This window comes from Vulpes lagopus, chromosome 24 (genome assembly GCF_018345385.1).
Source record: "Vulpes lagopus strain Blue_001 chromosome 24, ASM1834538v1, whole genome shotgun sequence".
NCBI lineage: Eukaryota > Metazoa > Chordata > Mammalia > Carnivora > Canidae > Vulpes > Vulpes lagopus.
Window position 1 is genome coordinate 34,020,795 of NC_054847.1, and position 20,173 is coordinate 34,040,967.

A 20,173-nucleotide genomic window follows, 5' to 3' on the forward strand; every position below is an offset into this window, starting at 1 on the left:
AGATCCTGATGGTTCCCCCATGGCCGGTGCGTCCTTTCCGCCCATAAAGGTGGAGACTAGATTTGCCCCACTCCGAGTTCGTCACCTGAAGTGCTTACACCTTTGTGACCCAGAGGAGCCTGTAGGATGCTGTGATGGAGACGGGGCGGGGGGGCCAGGACCCCGTCCTTCCTGCGGCACAGCAGACCCTGGCCCTCCCTCCCGGGCTGCGGCTGCTGGCTGGCTCGTGCCGTGTAAACTAGCAGTGGCGGGAGGGGAGGAGGGAGGCTGCCGGCGGCCTGTACAGCGGGGACCACGGGCCCAATGGGCCTGCCAGGCGGCTGCTGTGTTAAGTGTCCAAAGGAAGGATGGGGCCTGGAGATGGAGACGTTGGCTGGCTTCCCAGCTTCCTGGAGTCACCTCTTCAGGGTGGGCCTTGTTGCTTTTTTTAAAAGAGGACACCCAGGACATTAGACACACACATATCTAACAGTTAGTGTAAACACATATTATAAACCCAGAAATTGGGCAGCCCAGGTGGCTCAGTGGCTTAGTGCCGCCTTCAGCCCAGGGCCTGATCCTGGAGCCCCGGGATTGAGTCCCCCGTCCGGCTCCCTGCATGGAGCCTGCTTCACCCTCTGCCTGTGTCTCTGCCTCTCTCTCTCTCTGTGTCTCTCATGGATAAATAAATAAAATCTTTAATAAAAAAAATAAACCCAGAAATTATTTTTGAGGCATTTGCCGTCATTCAATCATACCGCCTCCTTTATGAGTGTAGTTGATTAAGAATGTTTTTTTTTCCCCTAAGTATCTCGAGCCCAGTGACTTAGGGTGAACACCAGTCTTGGGCAGAGAAGCCTTTAACACGTGTTTTGTATTAGATGGTGTTGCCTTTCTATTCAAAATTGTGATGAGCATTAAGCGGCGTTTCATACTTTTCTCTGCAAATGGCTGCTCTTTGGATGGTGTGAAGTAACCCCCCCATAGCCCTTCCCCTCTTCCAAGACTCTGGATCTGGATTGATTTTTGCTTGTAGAGCCTTCCAGGCTGCATTACTGGAAAAAAAAATAGTTGAGGGATGTATCTGAGGAAGGCACATGGATGCACTTCACAACCGAGCTGTTTTACAAAAACATTTGACTGCAGTCCTCCCGAGCCTGGAGGCCTCGAGCTGACTTCAGAAGCAGATTGAGAGTCTCGGGCTGAGGCAGACATTGGCACATTTGTATGGTGACAGGTGCCCCCGCCTTGACACTGGTGCCCTCTGCCCTCCTCCCACGTCCTCAGCTGTGTTTGGGAGCGGAGGCTCCCAGGCTCCCGTCTTCGCGTTGCTTACGCTCTCCGGGGAGCTAACGCCCCTGGCCCGGGACGCCCTCCGAGACCCGCTCCGGCCGCCTGGGCTGCCACGACGGACGCGGTGCTGCCTCGTTGGAGAGGCGCAGGCTGGATGTCCCGTGTGGCCGCGGGTCTCAGTGGCCGCCTAGGCCCGTCTCCTGCGGCTCCCTGCTTCGCCCGTCTCTCTCGCCGACCTCCTTCCTGGCCCCCTGCCTGGAGGGCCGCCCTCCTCCGTTGGGCCGCACGGTGGCAGCGGGACTGGCGAGCGCTTCTCTGGGCTCCTCTTGGCTCCTTAATGCGTAACGGGAGCGAGCCGTTCGCGGCACGCAGACACAGGCCGTGCCAACCTCTCCTGTCCACAGGAGTCCGATCTCATTTGAGCCTCGACTCCCCAAGTAAGATGGTTTCTCTCAGTCCCTCGGTGGCGGGGCGGGCGGTGCCCCGGGACGTGCCCTCTGCTGCCCACCCCGTTGCTGGTGGGTCCTACTGGCTGGGCGGCTCAGGCAGCCTGGGCCTCCCAGGGAGGGCACCCGGTGCCATCCCGGGGAGCCTGCTCTTCCGTCCCCGTCCCTCCCCCTGCCCCCCCCTCCACACACATCAGTTTCCCTTGGGTTCGGACCTGGTTTTCGAGTGTTGGTGTGTTTAAGGGTTTTAAGGGGGAAGCTCGTTAGGTCCACGTGGATCCCCGCGCCTCTGCGCTCAGGGATTGTGATCGGGCAGAGGTGGTGCCTAGGAGCCTGGGCGGTAACGAGATGTCACAACCTCGGAGGTGGAGGCCCTGACGCGAACACAGCTCTGCGTGAGAGCAGTTTTACAAGCGGCGATTTGGATGTTCCGTTGAGACGGAGACTCTGTTGACTGGAGGATGGAGCCCCGGCGAGAGCAGGCCGCCTGAGCCCCGGCTGCCTCCTGCCTCCTGCCTCCACCCATGAGGTGACTTTTGGCAACGGTGGTGGCTGGCGAGACGTCAGAAGTTACTGTTCGCCGTCTTGGTCGTGCCTGCGTTTGCAAGATGTGGCTTTCCTGGAAGGCTCCGGCAATCGGCTGTATCAGGGACATTCCCTGCGCTGCGTGGACCCAGCACCCTGAGCTCATCAGAGGAATGTCCAGTGCCTCGGGACCCCCTCCGTGCGGCGACCAGGCCGAGGGTGCACACCTGGGACACTGGCAGGTGGCAGAGGAGGGTCCCACACTTGCTGGGAGGCCGCGCGTCCACTCGCCATGTGCCAGGGGTCTGAGAAGAGCGAGCACGGGGACAGTTTGAGTGGGTTGTCGTGTTGAGTCTCTGGGAGAAGAGCCCTGAGCCCGGCCCTTGGCGTGGGGAGCCAAACGCATGGCACCGGTGGTCTGTGCCCACAGCCTGGCCGCACATGCGGGGGGCAGCTGCACCCACCGCTCACCTCCGAGGTTGGGGGGACCCAGGGGAGACCCGTGGGGGGGCCTGGGTGCTCGGCTTCGGCCTTGCGGTACAGGAAGCAGGTCGCGGGCAGGAGAGCTCATGCGGTTTGAGTCCCTGCCTGTCCCTTCCGAGCTGTGATGAGGAACCTGCAGCCCAGGGTGTCCTCTCCCCGGCCGGCGATCTGGAACGTCCCGGGCTGTGGGGGGCAAGATTCTCCGAAGGCTCAGCCCCAGCCTTGTGCCACGGGCCCAGCACTTGGCCACATCCATGGGCTGCTGGCCGCCCGCTGGGCCTTCCTGTGAGCTCCTCTCCACTGCGACCATGCTGAAGGTAGCAGGGAGGACCACCCTGAAGGCTGCGGGGAGGACCAGCTGAAGGCCACGGGGAGGACCACCCTGAAGGCTGCATGGAGGACCAGCTGAAGGCCGCGGGGAGGATCACGCTGAAGGCCGCAAGGGAGGACCACGGTGAAGGTTGCAGGGGAGACCACACTGAAGGTTGCGGGGAGGACTAGCTGAAGGCCACGGGGAGGATCACCCTGAAGGCCGTGGGGAGGACCATGCTGAAGGCCGCAAGGGAGGATCACGGTGAAGGTTGCAGGGGAGGCCACACTGAAGGCCGTGGGGAGGACCACCCTGAAGGCTGCGTGGAGGACCAGCTGAAGGCCACGGGGAGGACCAGCCTGAAGGCTGCGGGGAGGACCATGCGGAAGGCCAGGGGGAGGACTACGCTGAAGGCCGCGAGGGAGGACCATGGTGAAGGTTGCAGGGGAGACCACGCTGAAGGCTGCGGGGAGGACCAGTTGAAGGCCATGGGGAGGATCACCCTGAAGGCCGTGGGGAGGATCACGCTGAGGGCCGCAAGGGAGGACCAGCTGAAGGCTGCGGGGAGGACCACGCCAAAGGCCAGGGGGAGGACTACACTGAAGGCCGCAAGGGAGGACCACGGTGAAGGTTGCAGGGGAGACCACACAGAAGGCTGTGGGGAGGACCACCCTGAAGGCTGCATGGAGGACCAGCTGAAGACCACAGGGAGGACCAGCCTGAAGGCCGCGGGGAGGATTACCGCTGCTGAGCACCACGCAGCAGCTGCTTGGGAAGGGCACCGTTCGCGGCTGCTGACCCACTGAAACATCCCCCCGTGGGGCCTTCACAGTAAACCCAGACATGCACCCGAAGGCCAAATCGCACTGTGTCTCCAGATCCTCAGATGACATCAGTGCCACTTGGCCAGAACCCAAGCAGCCAGGAAACTCCGATAACTGCAGTGTTTTGTCAAGAGGAAAGTAACCACGTCCACAAGGACTTGCCACCCCATGCGATGAGCCAACGTGACCTTCATCATGTGATGAGGTCTTGCCAGGACAGGAGAAGGCTCGGGTGAAGCTGTGAAAGCAAGAGGAAAGGATCCAGGTGAGAGGCGAGGGTGCAAGAGGAAGCTGAGGTGCCTATGGAGAGGACCTCCTCCCCCACGGCCTTCAGCATGGTCCTCCCTGAGGCCTTCAGGTTGGTCCTCCCCGCAGCCTTCAGCCGGTCCTCCATGTGGCCTTCAGCGTGGTCTCCCCTGCGACCTTCACCTTGGTCCTCCCTGTGGCCTTCAGGGTGGTCGTCCCCGCGGTCTTCAGGGTGGTCCTCTCCATGGCCCTTGGGTGGTCCTCCCCCCGCGCCGTAACCTTACTCCATCAGAGTTGCTTCACGCTTTGCCCTGAGTGTCCCTTTGTCTCCCTACATCACCGATCCTCGGTCGGACTGCTTTTCTTAAAGACTAAGACGCAGTACACAGAGTAAAACCCTAGAAGTTTTAGGAGCTGTACAGCTTCACATTGTCAATGTGTAAAAATTCTTAAGAAAACTAGCGCTTTGGAAGGAATTCCATGAGAACAGGAGCAGCTAAAAAGGTAGCAAATTCCTTAAAATAACTAAACTTTGGCTTATAACAAGGTCATTGTTTGGCGGTATCCATGTCTTAAAAAAAACTTTCCAAAAAAAAAAAAAAAAACTTTCCAGAGCTAAGAGGAGGAAATTATTTTGAGACAATGTAGCAACTTAAAAAATAAAGACAATAAATTAGCATTTGCATTATTTGCCAACCACTGCTTTCCTTTCTTCCAACTTTGTACCTCACATTCTGAATAAATTGGATCATGTGAAGAACTAGATTAACTTTACCTTTTTTTTTTTTTTATTTAATTGAAATTGGTTTTGCAGAAGTGGAAATTTGGCAGCAAGTATGGAAACTAGCAAATCAGTTTAGAGTGTTCTGGGCTTCTTAGTCTGATGAAACCCACAAGAATGAGGAAAGACTGCATGGCTTCAAGGAAGAGAAGGCTGCACTCGTTTGCCTTTCTGTAATTTTATTTTTACTCTCACTAATTCAGTAGCATGTAGAACACCATGTCCAAACTTTAGCTGGTTAATAGTGACCTCCAAATCGGTAGAATTTCAACTCCTAATAGTTATTTTTGATGATTTGATGGAGAAAATGCTGGGAAGTATTTTCTAGGAATGGTGTAAAATGAAGAGGACTGTGGTAATTTAAAAGCAACAACCTCAGGAGAACCTGGCTGGCTCCATCTGTAGAGCATTGGACTTTTGATCTTGGGGTGGTTGAGTTCAAGCCCCACGTTGGGTATAGCTATTACTTAAAAATAAAATCTTAAAAAAAATAGCAAAAATGAAAGCAACAACAACTGTGATGTAATGGAATATAGGCAATTGGCTGATGATACCTTTACACCCAGATGTTGTGTTCTGAGGTTGACCTCTTGTGAGGCAGTAGAAGCGTGTGTCTAATTTCAGTTAAAGTGGCCAGTTAACATGGGTATATTTGGAGCATCTGTGTTACTTTTAAATAAATAGGGTGGGTGGGGGGCGTTTGGGTGACTCAGATGGTATAAGCATCTGAGACCCTCAATTTTGGCTCGGGTCAGGATCTCCGGGTTGTGAGGTCCAGCCCTGCAGTGGGCTCCATACTGGGTGTGGAACCTGCTTAAGATCCTCTCTCTCCCTCTTCCTCTGCACCACCCTCCACCCCACTCTCTCGGCACTCACTTAAAAAAAAAAGAGGGTAGGTGGGCTTTTTTTGTTATTGTTTTCACATGATGGTTTTTATCATCCATGTTTTTTCAAGCCAACTGGAGCCCTGGAAGTCTGTTAGAGCATGGCTAACTTGTACTGTATCCCAGTTGGTAGTATATGAGTTGTCTAAATGGGGTTCCTCTTGACTGGATGGGGGCTCCCAAGTGTGGAACAACAACTGAGTGGAAGCTGGTGGCACAGGCTGGGAAATAATTCACCAGAGGCAGAACCGAGATAGAAGTGTATTGACTATGTGGCGAGAGAGCAGTAGGCAGGACAGCCAAGGAGAAGGATGTCTGCAAGGAGGTAGTGGGGGGTAGAGGGTGGATGTGAGGAGGTGTGGTGATGTGTGGACAGTTGTAAGTAGCCCATCAGTCACGGTCACTTAGAACTGATGGATAGTTTGAGGTGGGTCACCTGATGGGCCTTTCCTACATTCTGTTGCTCAAGCCTTTTAGCCCGAAAGCGGCCTCCACATGAGTCACATCCAAATAGATGTTCTCTTTCCTTCTGCAAGCATTCTGTTGGTTTCTGTCAGAGGCCTGGCCCTGCTTTCCAAGTCGATTTCCTCTGCGTGGTTCTTCTGCTCTGTCCCTTACGTATCGTCCTCCAGGCTTCCCACATGGTCCGTTGATGGGCTGCCATCAGCTGAAGCTTACATCACCGTGCTGGTGGATATCACCCTGAATACATTCACAGCCAGTGCTGTCTTCCAGGGGGTTTGCTGTGTCCTCGAACACACATTATCGGAGGTGCAGGGAGGACTGCCCTGATCTGCGAGCGACCCAGTGCCGTCCAGTGCTTTGTTACCGGGTCACCACATTGGCATCCCCCAGGAGCTTGGGAGGAATGACCACTCTTGGGGCCCACTGCAGTCCCGCTGGGTCTGAATCTGCCCTGCTCTCAAGGCAATGTTACACTCGTCCTATTTTAATGACCATTTACGAGTTTGTCAAAGCCCTGAAAGCCAAAGCCAAAGATCCTTTTGCGGCAGAATCTGTTCTCATTAAGTCACCCCAGAATGCCGGAGACTTTATCTGACGAGTTCCTGCACAGATAGGGCGGGTGGGTTGAGCTCTGTTCGGCTGCAGCAGAGAACAGCCAGTTCTTTTCTGCCTTCTGGTTGGTTCGTGAGTCTTGCGGGGCTGTGCTGTGGAGGGTCATCCGTCCGGACACTCTGAGGTTTTACTGGTAGATTAGAGTTTGCTCTTCTCTGTAGGTGGTGAGGATAGGTGGACAAAGTAAGGGATAGGTGATGTTGTGAGGATTTTTGAGGTTATTAATTAGTAATTAAGTTCCTTAATTACCTAAATGCCCAGGCTAGTGTTTTGGGGCAGATCACAACTCATTGGCAGGTCACAAAATCATTTTAGTCAGTCACAGCCAGCACTCAGAAACAATGTGGTTCACACAATAAGGCTAAGTATTGTTTTTAGAAATTTAAAAAAAGTTACACGTATGCACATGTATATAGAGATATTTAATATCACAACTCAGGATACGTGTAGACGTGTAACATGTATATGCGTTTTTACGTGTGTGTGTAGCTGTATGTATATATATATACCTGTATATATGGCATGTGATAAAAGTGTTTGAAAGTCCAAAATGACTACAATCATGGGGGAGTTACAGAGGAGGTATTAAGGAAATATACTCTCTGTAGTGTAACAGGGCAGGAGGCCAACATAGATGTTTCTTCCTGGCTTAGTTCGCCAAGATGCCAAATACATATCTAGTTATCAATGATAGTAAACATTCTGCTATTTTTTATACATTTATTTTTTATTGGCGTTCAATTTGCCAACATATAGAATAATGCCCAGTGCTCATCCCCTCCAGCGCCCCCCTCAGTGCCCGCCACCCAGTCACCCCCACCCCCCATCCTCCTCCCCTTCCACCACCCCTAGTTCGTTATTTTGAAATTTTAGGAAGATAGGGTGTTACGATTTTAAGCCACTGTAGTTCTCAGAGAGCTATTATAATGCCACCGATAGATTTAAATATTTAGACTCTAAGGCGGTGCCATCAGGACTACGATGACTTTTGGACTTCGTTTGGTTCTCACTGCTGACTCACAACCGTAGGACCGTCTGTTTTTGACGAGATCGGGTGCGTTCAGGGTGGTATGGCTGGAGACCGACCGTCTGTTTCTGGTGTTGCCACAGTAAATGTTCAGGATCTACACGTTGATCAAGGAGGGAGAGGCAGCCCTGGAGCCCACTGGGTGCTCACTTCTAGGTTCCCATGTGAGGTTTGGCACGTACTCTCGGTTGCTTAGTCTACTGACGAAGACCTTAGCTACCACTGGGGTTGAGGAGTCTTTTTTTTTTTTTTTTTGGCCTCTTTTCAACCTTCTTCCTGTTCTTATGTCTTTAGCGTCTGGCACAGGGCTTGGCATGTTTACCTGGTAAACTTACCATGGTAAGTCCTTGTTGAATGAACGCATGACTCTGCAGTAGCTCCTCATTTTTCTTGAGTAAATGCCGAGTCCTTACAATTGCCTTCAAGCTCTTGGGCCCCCCATTGCTCCTTTGGCCTCCTCTCCTGATACTTGTGCCTTCGTCCTCTCTGTCCGTCACCTGCTTCTTCCGGGCCCTCCCGGAGATGCTCTTGCTCAAACATCCAGGTGCCCGGGCGCCTGCTCCCTGCAGCCTTGGCTCCAGTGCTGCCTTCCTCTGCTCGACCGGCTGTCCCCCGTCTACACCCCTCTTCCTATGTACCTGGCTCTTACCACTTTTTTTTTTAAATTAAAGCCATTGGTTTTTTAAAAAATATTTTATTTTTATTAATGAGAGACAGAGAGAGGGAGAGAGAGAGAGGCAGAGACACAGGCAGGGGGAGAAGCAGGCTCTGTGCGGGGAGCCCGACGTGGGACTCGATCCTGGGACTCCAGGATCACACCCTGGGCTGAAGGCGGCGCTAAACCGCTGGGCCACCAGGGCTGCCCTAGATCCTTTTTATTTTCTGATACTCTGTGGTGGAATATTTGGGACATTATGGGTCTCCGAAGCACTGCTGCCTCACCTGCCTGGCTGCGTCTGGTGGCGGCTGAGTCCTGGCTGTGCCTCCCACTGGGCCAGCCCCGGGCGCGGGACCCCCAGGTGCCAGCCTGGCTCCACCATAGTCTCGTGTGTTCCTGCCCGTGGAGCATTGGTGACCTTGGGGGTGACCCAAAGGGTCTGAAGGGAGTGTGCTCGCTGGGGATCACTGGTGGCTGTTTCCAAACAGAAACGGGGTTTAAAGATAATATTACAACAAAAATACACCTTAGTTTTGAAAGGAATTCCCAAGAACAAACCTATTCATTTTTTTGATAACTCAGCTTTGGCTTATTTCTTATTATAACCTTTTGTTTTGATGGCTCTGTGGGTCTGCTGGTAGGATGGAATAGAGTTCAAATCTTAGCTTTGCTTCTTTTATTTTTTTTAATTTTGTGAATTTAATTATCTGACATGTGCTATGAAGAGCTCTTGGTTGTATTTTGGGAAGGGAAGCCGTGTTAGGGGCCGGCTGGGGAGCGGGCTGGGGGTCAGTGGGACGAGGTCAGCGGGCCGGGGGGGCAGCAGCCTGGGGTCAGCGGGTCGGGGGCAGCAGGATGGGACCAGCGGGTCGGGGGGTCAGCAGGTCAGGGGATGGGGTCAGGGGACTGCGGGTCGGGGGGTCAGTGGATTGGGGGCAGTGGGCTTGGGGGACAGCGGGTTGGGGGGTCAGCAGGTTGGGGGACAGTGGGTTGGGGGGTCAGTGGCCCAGGGGCAGCAGGACGGGGCCAGTGGGCTCAGGGGCCAGCGGGCCGGGGGTCAGCGGGCTTGGGGGCCAGCAGGTCGGGGGGTCAGCAGGTCAGGGGACAGCGGGCCGGGGGTCAGTGGGCTCGGGGGCCAGTGGGCTTGGGGGCCAGCGGATCGGGGGCCAGCAGGTCAGGGGACAGCGGGTCGAGGTCAGCGAGTTGAGGTCAGTGGGGTTGGGGGCAGCAGACCGGGGGCCCCCAGCCGGGGAGCCCTGTGTGTTGCGCTGGCCCGGCTGTGTGCCTGCCGGGGGCCCCGCCAAGTGCCGTGACCGTCCCGGCTGCTGCCCGGGTCCTGGTGCCAGGCCCTGTCTGCGTCCCCGCTGCGCTGCTCCCCTCTGGCCAGGCTCCGGGGGCGCAGAGCCTCGTCGGGGAAGGAAGAGGTGTGCAGTCGGATCTCTCTCTTGACCTCCATCTGGAGGAAACATCTTCCTGCACCTTAAAGACAAACTGAGCTGGCAGTGAAGGCCGGGAACGCGCGAGCGTCCCCCCTCGTTCTCCGGTCCCGCCGCTCACCATTCCGGCCTCGGGCAGGGGCAGTGATCTCCTGGCTTCTGTCACCTCCCAGGGCACCTGCGCTCTGCCTGCGGGCAGCTCCGGCTTCCCACACTGGGGCCACGGGCCCAGGTGCCGTGAGCGCTGCTGGGAGCGCAGCGGGCACGTGGCGTCCAGAACCCGGTCTGGGCTGGTGCGGCTGCTGGACAGCAGGGGCAGGTTCCTCAGGAAGTTAGAGCCAGAGCCACCCGACGGCCCTGCAGGGGCTCCACTGGGTATTTACCCAAAGGGCAGGAGCGTAGGTTGGAGGGATGTTTGCGCCCTGACGTCGTGTGCAACAGGCAAACCATGGAGCAGGCCCGAGTGCTCACCAACCGATGGACGGATCGAGACGATGGGGGGGGGGGCAGTGGAATACCAGTAGGGCCTCCAGAGAGGGGAACCCTGCTACCGGCAGCAACATGGACGGGGCTGGGGTCACTATGCTAAGGGAAATAAGTCAGAAATAGGCAAATATTGGCATATGCACGTGGAATTCAAAAAGCCAAACAGGTGAACCATATGATGGGGCATAGGAGACAACGACAAAGACCAGCCTGAGGGCTGATGGAGGGAGGCTGGTGGGGTGGCCAGGTGGGTAACGGGCATTAGGGAGGCACCTTTGTGATGAGCACTTGGTCTGTAAGTGATGAATCACCGAGTTCTGCAGAAACCGATATTGTTGCGTGTGTTAACCAAGTAAAATTTAAATTAGGAAAAAGAAGAACAAAAGGAGACGGCCCCGGGTTATGAGGCCCTCGTCCCCCAAGGACGTGCTGCATCACTTTGGAAAGCGGCCCATGGGCTCTTCGGGTGCTCCGAGCTGCGGGGCGGGTGTGGGCAGGAGGAGCTCGGCTGGCATCTCCCGATGGCTGGGGCTCCCTGGTTCTCTTTAGGGCCTTTCCTGTGGGGGTGGGGCGGTCCCCCGAGGCTGTGGCCTCCTTTGTGAGGGCGCAGCGTGGATGCCCAGGTGCTGTGAAGAGTGGGGCTTGCCTTGGGCTGAGTTCTGTGGACTTAGGGAAAGGCATGCACTTACTAGACCTGTGGGGGGGGGGGGGACTGGGCCCGTGCGCCTGTGGCCCCTGGGGTGGGCCACTGCTTTCCACGCATAGAGTTGGGCCCAAGACACTTAACATTATGCTGAGAAGAAGAGGTGGATTTATCGAAATTCTCTGCCTCCTAGGTCATGGAACTGCTGCTTTTAGGGTTTTTTTTTTTTTTGGCTTGAGTGTGGAAACTGTGCTGCCTGAGAGGCTCAGCACCAGGGGATAAACCTGGGAGATAATGTGAAGGTTTGGGGAGTGATTTGTGGGGAGTGGGAATGAATAATACAGCCCTGCCTACAGATTCCAGAAGAGCGTAGGCTTCTGTAGTCAAGGGGGTTCTTATTTCGTAGTCTTTTAGGTCATTTAATTGATTTGAATGTTTTAAAGTGTCTTTTATTAAACCATTCACGTGGAAATCTAAAATAGAGCTTTAGTCACAATCTTCTTCATAATAGAAAACAATGTATCTTTTAAGGATAGCAGAAACTGAATGTATTTACATATGGAACTTCTTTTTTTTTTTTTAAAGATTGTATTTATTTAATCACGAGAAACAGAGGGAGAGGCAGAGACACAGGCAGAGGGAGAAGCAGGCTCCATGCAGGGAGCCCGATGCGGGATTCGATCCCGGGACCCCAGGATCACGCCCCAGGCTGAAGGTGGAGCTAACTGCTGGGCCACCCGGGCTGCCCCTCGAACTTCTATTTTAAACAGGCATTAAGTAAGATCTTGCTTGAATTAAAGATCATTGGTATAAAAATAAAAAATCGTAAAGCACTTTTCATATAGGTTGTCCGGAAGTTGCATTAGCATTTGGTTTTGGGATCAGAGCTGGGTATCTGACCTATACATGTTTTCCCATGTTGGTTCGGAATGTGTTATTGGTATGAATGGAAAATTAAGAACAAGTAACAAATTCTTACTTTGGGGAATCCCTGGGTGGCTCAGTGGTTTAGCACCTGCCTTGGGCCCAGGGCGTGATCGTGGAGTCCCAGGATCGAGTCCCGCATCGGGCTCCCTGCATGGAGCCTGCTTCTCCCTCTGCCTGGGTCTCTGCCTCCCTCTGTGTGTCTCTCATGAATAAATAAATAAAATATTTTAAAAAACAAAACAAAAAACAAATTCTTACACAGGTACAATGAGATATAACCAGTTCTGGAGAACTTGTGGGTTCATCATCTGGGGGTAGAGCATGAGGCTAAGCGTCTCCTACCTATTTAAAATTAATTTAGAGCTTCTGGGCTCTGTTTTGAAGGTTTGCATACATTCCATTGCTTTGGCCTTTTTAAAAAAATGTTTTAATTTTTTAAAATTTTAAAATTTTAATTTTTTTAAACTGCGCCCCACATATACAATTCTACTTTTATTTTATTTTTTTATAAATTTATTTCTTATTGCTGTTCAATTGGCCAACATACAGAATAACACCCAGTGCTCATCCCGTCAAGTGCCCCCCTCAGTGCCCGTCACCCAGTCACCCCCAGCCCCTGCCCTCCTCCCCTTCCATCACCCCTAGTTTGTTTCCCAGAGTTAGGAGTCTCTCATGTTCTGTCTCCCTTTCTGATATTTCCCACTCATTTGGGAATATGAAAAATAGTGAAAGGGAAAAAAGGGGAAAGGAGAAAAAATGAGCAAATTTTAATTTTTTAAGGAATTATTTATTTGAGACAGGGTATCTGTAAGAGAGCAAGCGAGAGAGAGAGTGCGAGTGCATGAGCAGAGGGAGAAGCCGGTTAGAAGCCCGCCGATGCAGGGCTCAGTCCTAGGGCCCCGGGACCACGACCTGAGCCACAGGCAGACTGAGCCACCCAGACACCCCTCCATTGCTTGGCCTTTGTGCAGTAAACTAGAGATTGACAAATAATAACTTTTAATTTGGCTTATTTTTAAAAAAATGTTAAGGGCCTCCCGGTGCCTCATCCTCTGCAGTCTAAGGGGATGCACGTGATGGTGATGTGGTGCTTGCCGCAAGGAGTCAGTAGTCAATGTGGGAGAAGCGTCGTTTCCACTTCTGGATGGATGAGGCAGGTAGGAAGGCCGTTCTGCTGAACCAGTCATGTAGGCGTAGAGCATGTACGTGTTTATTTTATACCTCCCGAGTCGCTTCTGATGTCACTTAGGTGGTTGGTAGGGCTCGTTCCCTTGTGGACGTAGGACCTGGAGGCCCCTGGAGGCCCCTGCAGTCCCCGCCACGTGGCCTCGTCACAGCTGTGTCACCGTCCAGCAGTCTGTCTCTCCCTGGCCCGCTGAGTGGAGCCCTGCAGCACGGCCTGCTCGAGGGGTGGCCCCTCGTTACGTCTGGCGAGCTCTGTTGCTGGAGCAAGTCACAGGCTCTCCCTGCGCTCGAGAGGAATTTGCCCACCGCAGTACGTCTCTGGTTCCTCCACTGACCTTTGTCCCCAGTGAGGCTGAACACTTGAACCCTAGGAAGACCGATGAGAGTCCTTGATACCGTTTGGGAAACCAGGAGTGGATTGTTTTCCCCTCTTAGTAGGTAGAAAACAGGAGAAAGCAATGTGTCTGGACTCACAGTATGGATATTCAGGAGTCACATGCAGGCAGCAAGGTGTGCGGCCCCGGTGTCGACAGGATCCCACAGGAGCCTCTGGCTAGACGCAGCCCTTTTTTATCCGGATGTCTTAGCTTTGGCTGGTCGCCGAGGAGTGACCTATGGCAGGAACACACTTTAAGGGACAGGTCTCCTGGAGAGTGCACTGCAGCACGCAAGCTAGACAGATGGTGGCTTACTCCACCTTGGATGGGAGTGTAGTCCTGCATGTTGGCAGGTGCGGGGCCGAGAGGCAGAGCTCCCTGAGTTTACCTGGATCTGCCTTGTGAGGCACAAGGCGGTCGCCTGACGCGCCCTGGGATGGTGTGATGCACACTCAGCACACCCACCAGGGTGGGGTGAGGGTGATCACGACAGATCGCATGGCCTGGACCTGAACAAAGTCTGGGACACCAGGCTGGAGGATGTTCTAGCAACAAGGTGAAGGGCAGGTGCAAAGACTGCCCTGCGGTCAGAAGCAGGGGTGTTCCCCCAAGGGTCGGTGTTGCTCTCGCAGAATCAGATGTATTTCGTGGAAGAAAAGGTGCCGCTGGGCCTGCCTCTCTTTGCAGTTAAGGATCGTGTGCATCTGTGTGTTCACAAGGTGATTTGGATTGTTACGATTAAATAATAATAATAATAATAATAATAAACCAAATCCAGTAAGGACAGTATTCATTATCTGTTTGTGGGCCCTCGTTGGAGAAAAGGTCTGCATGTCTTTTTGGATGATAAGAGCAGGGCGCCCCTTCTGGCTACTAGAGAACCGATGGGGGATTTTGTTTCGCTCCATCAAGTCCCTTGGCTCAGATTCTTTTGCTCCAAGTCTCCCTTCTTTTCTTTTCTTTCTTTTATCCTTTTTAAATTTTTTTTAACTTTTTTTAAACTTCTATATTTTTTAATAAATTTATTTTTTATTGGTGTTCAATTTGCCAACATACAGAATAACACCCAGTGCTCATCCCATCAAGTGCCCCCCTCAGTGCCCGTCACCCAGTCACCCCCACCCCCCGCCCACCTCCCCTTCCCCCACCCCTAGCTCGTTTCTCAGAGTTAGGAGTCTCTCGTGTTCTGTCTCCCTTTCCCTTCCTTTCTTACTCGACGTTTATGCTCTCATTTTATTCGTTTTGGTATTTCTGACCATTATCGTGATAGTTCTCAACTATTTTTTAGAACGTGGGAAAGAGACGGTGCATTAGGAGAAACCAAGAGACAGTTCGCTGAAATTCTTTATGTTTTTCCTTTTAGCACAGATACTTGTAACACCGCACGGTGGTCTCCTGATCGGACCATTTTCAAGAGCTCACGTCAGCCTTCCTACAGCTTAAAAGGTGAGTAGAACTTAAGACTCTTCTCTTTGATAAAGTCTGTGAGGAGGCAGAGCTCATCGCAGCACTGACGTCGTGAGTTGCTGGGCCTCTGAGAAAGTCGTACAATTTCTAGGCACAAAAACGATCTTACTCATGTGGCTTTTTCTGATGGGAAGAAAGTTGCATGACATCACACTAAATGTGGCCTTTCTTTTCTTTTTGTGATTTACCTTGAGCTGTGAATGTACATAGAATACGTATTTCTAGACTTACTAAAAGAAAATCTTACTATTCAACTTGTCTTGTTGCTGAGCCTGAGTATTTAATGTGCAGATACTTAAAGACATTGTGAGATCAGTGGAAAATGGGATTCTTTAATTCTCATTCTAAATTCTGTGTTTTGTTTGGTTTCCTGCTTCCTAAAATGCAGATAATGATGGGATTATAGCCGTGAGAAATAAGTGAGCCGTCATATGTAGTAATATGGTATCTGGCACATAGCATACATTAACTAAATACTAATTCCTGTTTCTTATCTGTTGTGACATCAGGCGGGCAGGTGTTTCTGTCTCTGTATTGGTAACACACGTGGCTTATTCAGACCCTTGAATTTAAATGGACTTTTCACAGTCTGGAACCTTCCTCAAATTGTCGGTGTTATGCAGTGTGCCATGTATAGCCGTCTACACACACTCTGAATCCAGGTTGGGGGCAGTTCCCCTCTGTGGTTGAGTGAATGCAGTTCATACGTATTTCTTTCCTGAGTGGAATTTACCACCAGATACCTGAAATATATTTTGCTTCCAGGTATTTTACTGTCAGATATTTGAAGCCCATTTGATGGGCTGTCCTGGGGTAGGTGATGAGCTTTCACTGGGGAGCACCCGGACTGTACACCTTAGAGATGCTCCGTGACTGATGACATATTTCTCATTCGTATGATTCTTTATTGTCCAATAGGGCGGTGTTTTTGAGAATCCCTTACCTTTCCTTACTTGGTGAGTTTTTTGTTTGTTGTTGTTGTTTTTTTAAAGATCTACTTACTATTAGAGAGAGAAACTGAGCATACTTGGAGAGTAGGGGCCGAGAATCTCAAGCAGACTCCCTACTGACTGTGGAGCCTGCCATCGCAGGACTTGATCTCACACCCCGGGATCATGACCTGCGCCGAAGTGTCCGACTCTTAACTGAGCCACCAGGCGCCCCTGACGTGGTGCGTGTTGGTGACCTGTGCTTCCGTGACGTGGCGTGCCCACCACCAGTTTAAGGTGGGAGGCAACGGCTCATCGCTCCCAGGGCCTGAGCTCGTGTGGGCCCAGGTTAGTTGCTCTTTCATTGTCTCAGAGACCGTCCTCCTTTGCTTTACCCGCTAAAAACTAAAGCCGCCTTCAAATAGAATTTTTCTGCGCAACCCAATATACCACTGGACTATGCTCCTAGGGACTGTGCAGCTTGGTGTACGAAATTTTTGACAAAAGTAGAAATATACTTGCAAATTACATAAGAACCCGATCCCCCCCCCCCCCATATGGGGTTACCTCATTCTGTCAGTTATTTTAAGCAACTTTCAGAATTGGTAATGGAAATCTTATTCTTAACTACATTACCGGGTGTGGATTTTAAATTATAATGCAAGGCTGCGTTGCTTCTTATGAATGTTCGAATGGTGCAGGAGCAGCTCCCCGTCTGCAGACCTGCGTGCTGCTCCATGCATCCGGGGGCATTTTCAGGCACCGCACTTGGATTCTGCGGTGTTGCAAGAACGTTCACACCCTCTAAAATAGGTCCTTCCAGCTGACTGTCCTGGAATTTATATTTGCTCTGTTAACTTGTAAAATTCTGTCTCTCAGAGCTCGCAGCTGGACGGCGAGGCATTCCTAAGAGGAGGGACAGGTGGCATGGCCACTCTGCCGCAGACACTTGGCCGGGAAAGCTGGGCGTGGGGGGGGGGGGCGGGATGCATTTCTGTGTGAACTGCAGAATGTGCCTGTCTTACCATATAGCGGATTTTTTTTTTGACTTAGTTTTAAAATGGGGTTGGGAAAAAATAATTAAAAAAATTTAAAAAAAATTAAAAAAAATAAAATGGGGTTGGGTCTTCGTGTTTAGGTTTTTATTAAATGTATTTTAATATTGCTGCCACCTCAATAAATCTGAAGACAGACACCTCTTGGCTGTATCACATTTGTAAGGTGTAACTGGAAACATGGCCTTTGGCTCAAGTTCTGTCCTTGCCCTTTTCCTTTACTTTTTTACTCTGGCAAGTCCTAAGCCGGCCTGAGTCTCAGCTCTTTTCATTTTTAAATGGAATAATGTTTATCTTGTGGAATTATTGCGAAGATGCCTAATTCAGCATCCACACACCGGAGGAGCTCGGTAAAATGCCAGTTTTGCGCCGTCTGGACGCTGAGTCCAGTCTAAGGACCGCATGCCGGCAGGATCGGAGGAAGGGGGGCGGCAGAGGCGTGGGTTTCTCTGTTCTCCTTGGGGGCGACGGAGGTTTGCTAAGGAATTCCACGATGCATCTTACAGCTTCGGCCAGGTTTGGTGCAACGATGCCTCCAGGTTGTAGGTGAAGAAATCATTAGTTCCAGCTCTTTGGGCCATTTTCTGTCCTTGTCATGAGAGAAGGAAACCTCAGACCTACACATGGTTGGCTCTCAGCACAGACGAGACAGGTTTACATGAGGAGACTCCTCCTCTCTTGGGTCCTTTAGGGTCCTTGAGGGATCTGCGGTCGATGGTGAGAAGCAGGCAGCAGTGAAAGTCGAGGCCCGCGGTCCAGAGGGTGGATGCTCCTGCTTTCAACAATAATGACTTTAGACACCAGCCGTACATCCCTGAGCTGAACTTCCTGGCTTTGTGCTAAATTTAAACTTTTAAGGAAACTCAGAGAGGACCAGCGGTGCTGGGAGAAGCCACACTTTTTGTGCACGGGCAAGTAAAGCAAGGCTTCCTTCTCCAGATGTTTCCTGGGCACGGACAGTAAAACAGATGAAACTGTGAGAATGTGACCAAACGTGAGCGTCAGGAGCTGCGGTGTCAATGAGCGTGTCCGTGCCGCGGGCTCCCTCATGTGAAGGAGGGGCGAGCTCTGCTTTAGGATTAGGTCGGGATGGTACGGAGGTGGCACTGAAACGTCTTGTCGGTGCGAGAAGCCGGATGGTGGTGGGTTGGTGCCTCTCTGGCCTTCGTGTTTGTCCATTGGAGAAGTGACCCCGAATTCCCCTTGGGGGGAATCCTGGGACAGGTCCTAGGCTGCCTGGTTCCGAGTTGCCCCTTGGCTTCTGAAAGGGTTTTGGGTTCTCAAGGCCTCATGGAGGCCCCCTTGCTCCCCCTTTGCCTCTCTTCTCCGCCCCCCCCCTTCCTCCCTCGTGTATACACAGAGTCAGGGGACTCAGATTTGAAGTCCACCTCGCTGCTCTGCTTCCTCCTTTAAGGTTAAAAATGGCACAAGAAAGATCGAAATGCTGCAAGGCAGGAGGGATGCTTTGTGCCACGTTTGAGCTCGGGTCAAACAGCGATGTCAAGACACAGGCCGGCGGCCAGCCCACTGCCTCGAGAGGGAGGAGAAGCTTGCTGTCTCTCTCCTTTCTGTCTGTGGCCTGGGAACTTGGGAATTGTCTTTTGCCAATTTGTTGGGTTCTGTGCTATTATGAGACTGTGCTATTTTCTTAAAGTAGACTCATTCAGAGCTGCGTCAGAAAAATACCTTTTCATTTTGGCTTCGAAATCAAACATGCCAGTGGCTTCATCGGCCTGTGCCCAGCACCGTAGTGTCAAACTGCTAAAAAGCTAGCAAATTTTCCACCAAGAAATTTTGTGGGGGAGGAAAGAGTAAGGGGGTGTGGGGAAGAGCATCAAAAAAACCTTTCAGAGATTCTGGATTGCGTGGTGGCGTGCGCACTTTTCCGTGGCGAGGGAGGTTAGGAATAGCATTGCTTTTTTTTTTCTTTTCTTTTTTTTTCCTTTTCTTTTCTTTTCTTTTTTTTTTTTAATAATTTATTTTTTATTGGTGTTCAGTTCTATAGCATTGCTTTTTAGGGGAGTCGCAGCCGCAGCTCAGAAGTTGGGCTTCGCGGGCTCGGTGCGTGGGGGCGACGTGGCCTCTGCAGCCAGCGGGGCGGGGGGCAGGCCCGACGGATGGCACTCAAGCGTGGGATGTGCTTACCCAGCTCAGGTTCTCGGGAGGCCTTGCGGTGGCCGCTGATGCTTGTTGTGACAGACTGAGTCCCAGCAGCGCCCCCAGAGTCACGTCGGCATAGGTGTAAGGACGGTCACGGGAACAGGTGTCACAATCCAGAGGCCGTCGTCCTTCAGGCCTGCGTTGGCCCGATGGGCCGATCCTCTGGAGCTTCCATGAGATGCCCTCCCCTTAGGGGCCTTAGCAGCGGTGTCGGGGTGGGGGGCCGCCCCATCAGCAAGAGTCTCTACGGATTCTTGAAATGTGCCGGTTACACGATTTTCTACAATGGGGGTGGGTGGCCAAGTGTCCCTCAAATTCAGCATAGAAAGGAGGTGGAAAGAAGCAGCCACTGGGACGGAGGTTCTTAACCTCCAGGGGACCCGGGACGTATGTGACTTCCTTGAAATGGTGCCTCTTCCTGCAGAGAAGGCCAGAGGGCTCTGGTGGGTTCTCCGTAGGATTCTGACCTCCAGAAAGGGTAAGAGCATTCGCAGTAGAGCACGAGACATGGGGTTCATTTAACTTGGAAAAATCCCTTTGGAAACGGAATGAGTGTGGGCAGAGAAGGACGCTAGCGGGAGTCTGGGGGACAGAGCAGGCAGAGGGGTCCGGCCATCAGTCGTCTAACTCGCGGCCCCAAGGGGGCTTCTGGAGGTTTCCATTGTGGTTTTCTGTGTGAGCGTCATTCTTGAAAAAAGCAGGATTTTGTGTGTGTCCGAGTGATTCCTGCCGGAGGCTGCGGGCGCTGCTCGGTCCCGTCTGCAAGGCCGCTGCCCGGGGAGCGCCTAGTGCCTGCGTGGGTCGGCCTGCGTGGGGTGGTTCCCCCCCTGCTGGGGTGTCTGCTCGCCACGGTCCTGCGCGGCCTGCCCCCAGGTGAGGGGACGGCGGGCACGAGGCAGGGGGCCCGTGGCTTCGGGCTGCCCATGGGGCCGTCGTGTCTGGGAGATGAGGCCACGGACACGCGGACAGAGGCTT

General features: G+C 52.5%; 1 protein-coding gene across 6 annotated transcripts in view; it reads left to right on the top strand.

Annotated features, from left to right (window-relative positions):
- Window positions 1-20,173, top strand: part of LDLRAD4 (low density lipoprotein receptor class A domain containing 4) — a 386,784-nt gene that overhangs the window by 32,482 nt on the left and 334,129 nt on the right. For 5 of the 6 annotated variants that reach the window (XM_041739617.1, XM_041739625.1, XM_041739616.1 and 2 more), the window contains exon 2: window positions 14,951-15,033. The gene's annotated coding sequence lies outside the window, so the exon portion shown is untranslated. Of the gene's footprint in view, window positions 1-13,056; window positions 13,183-14,950; window positions 15,034-20,173 lie in introns of all 6 variants that reach the window. The other variant, XM_041739619.1, reaches the window with a different exon arrangement.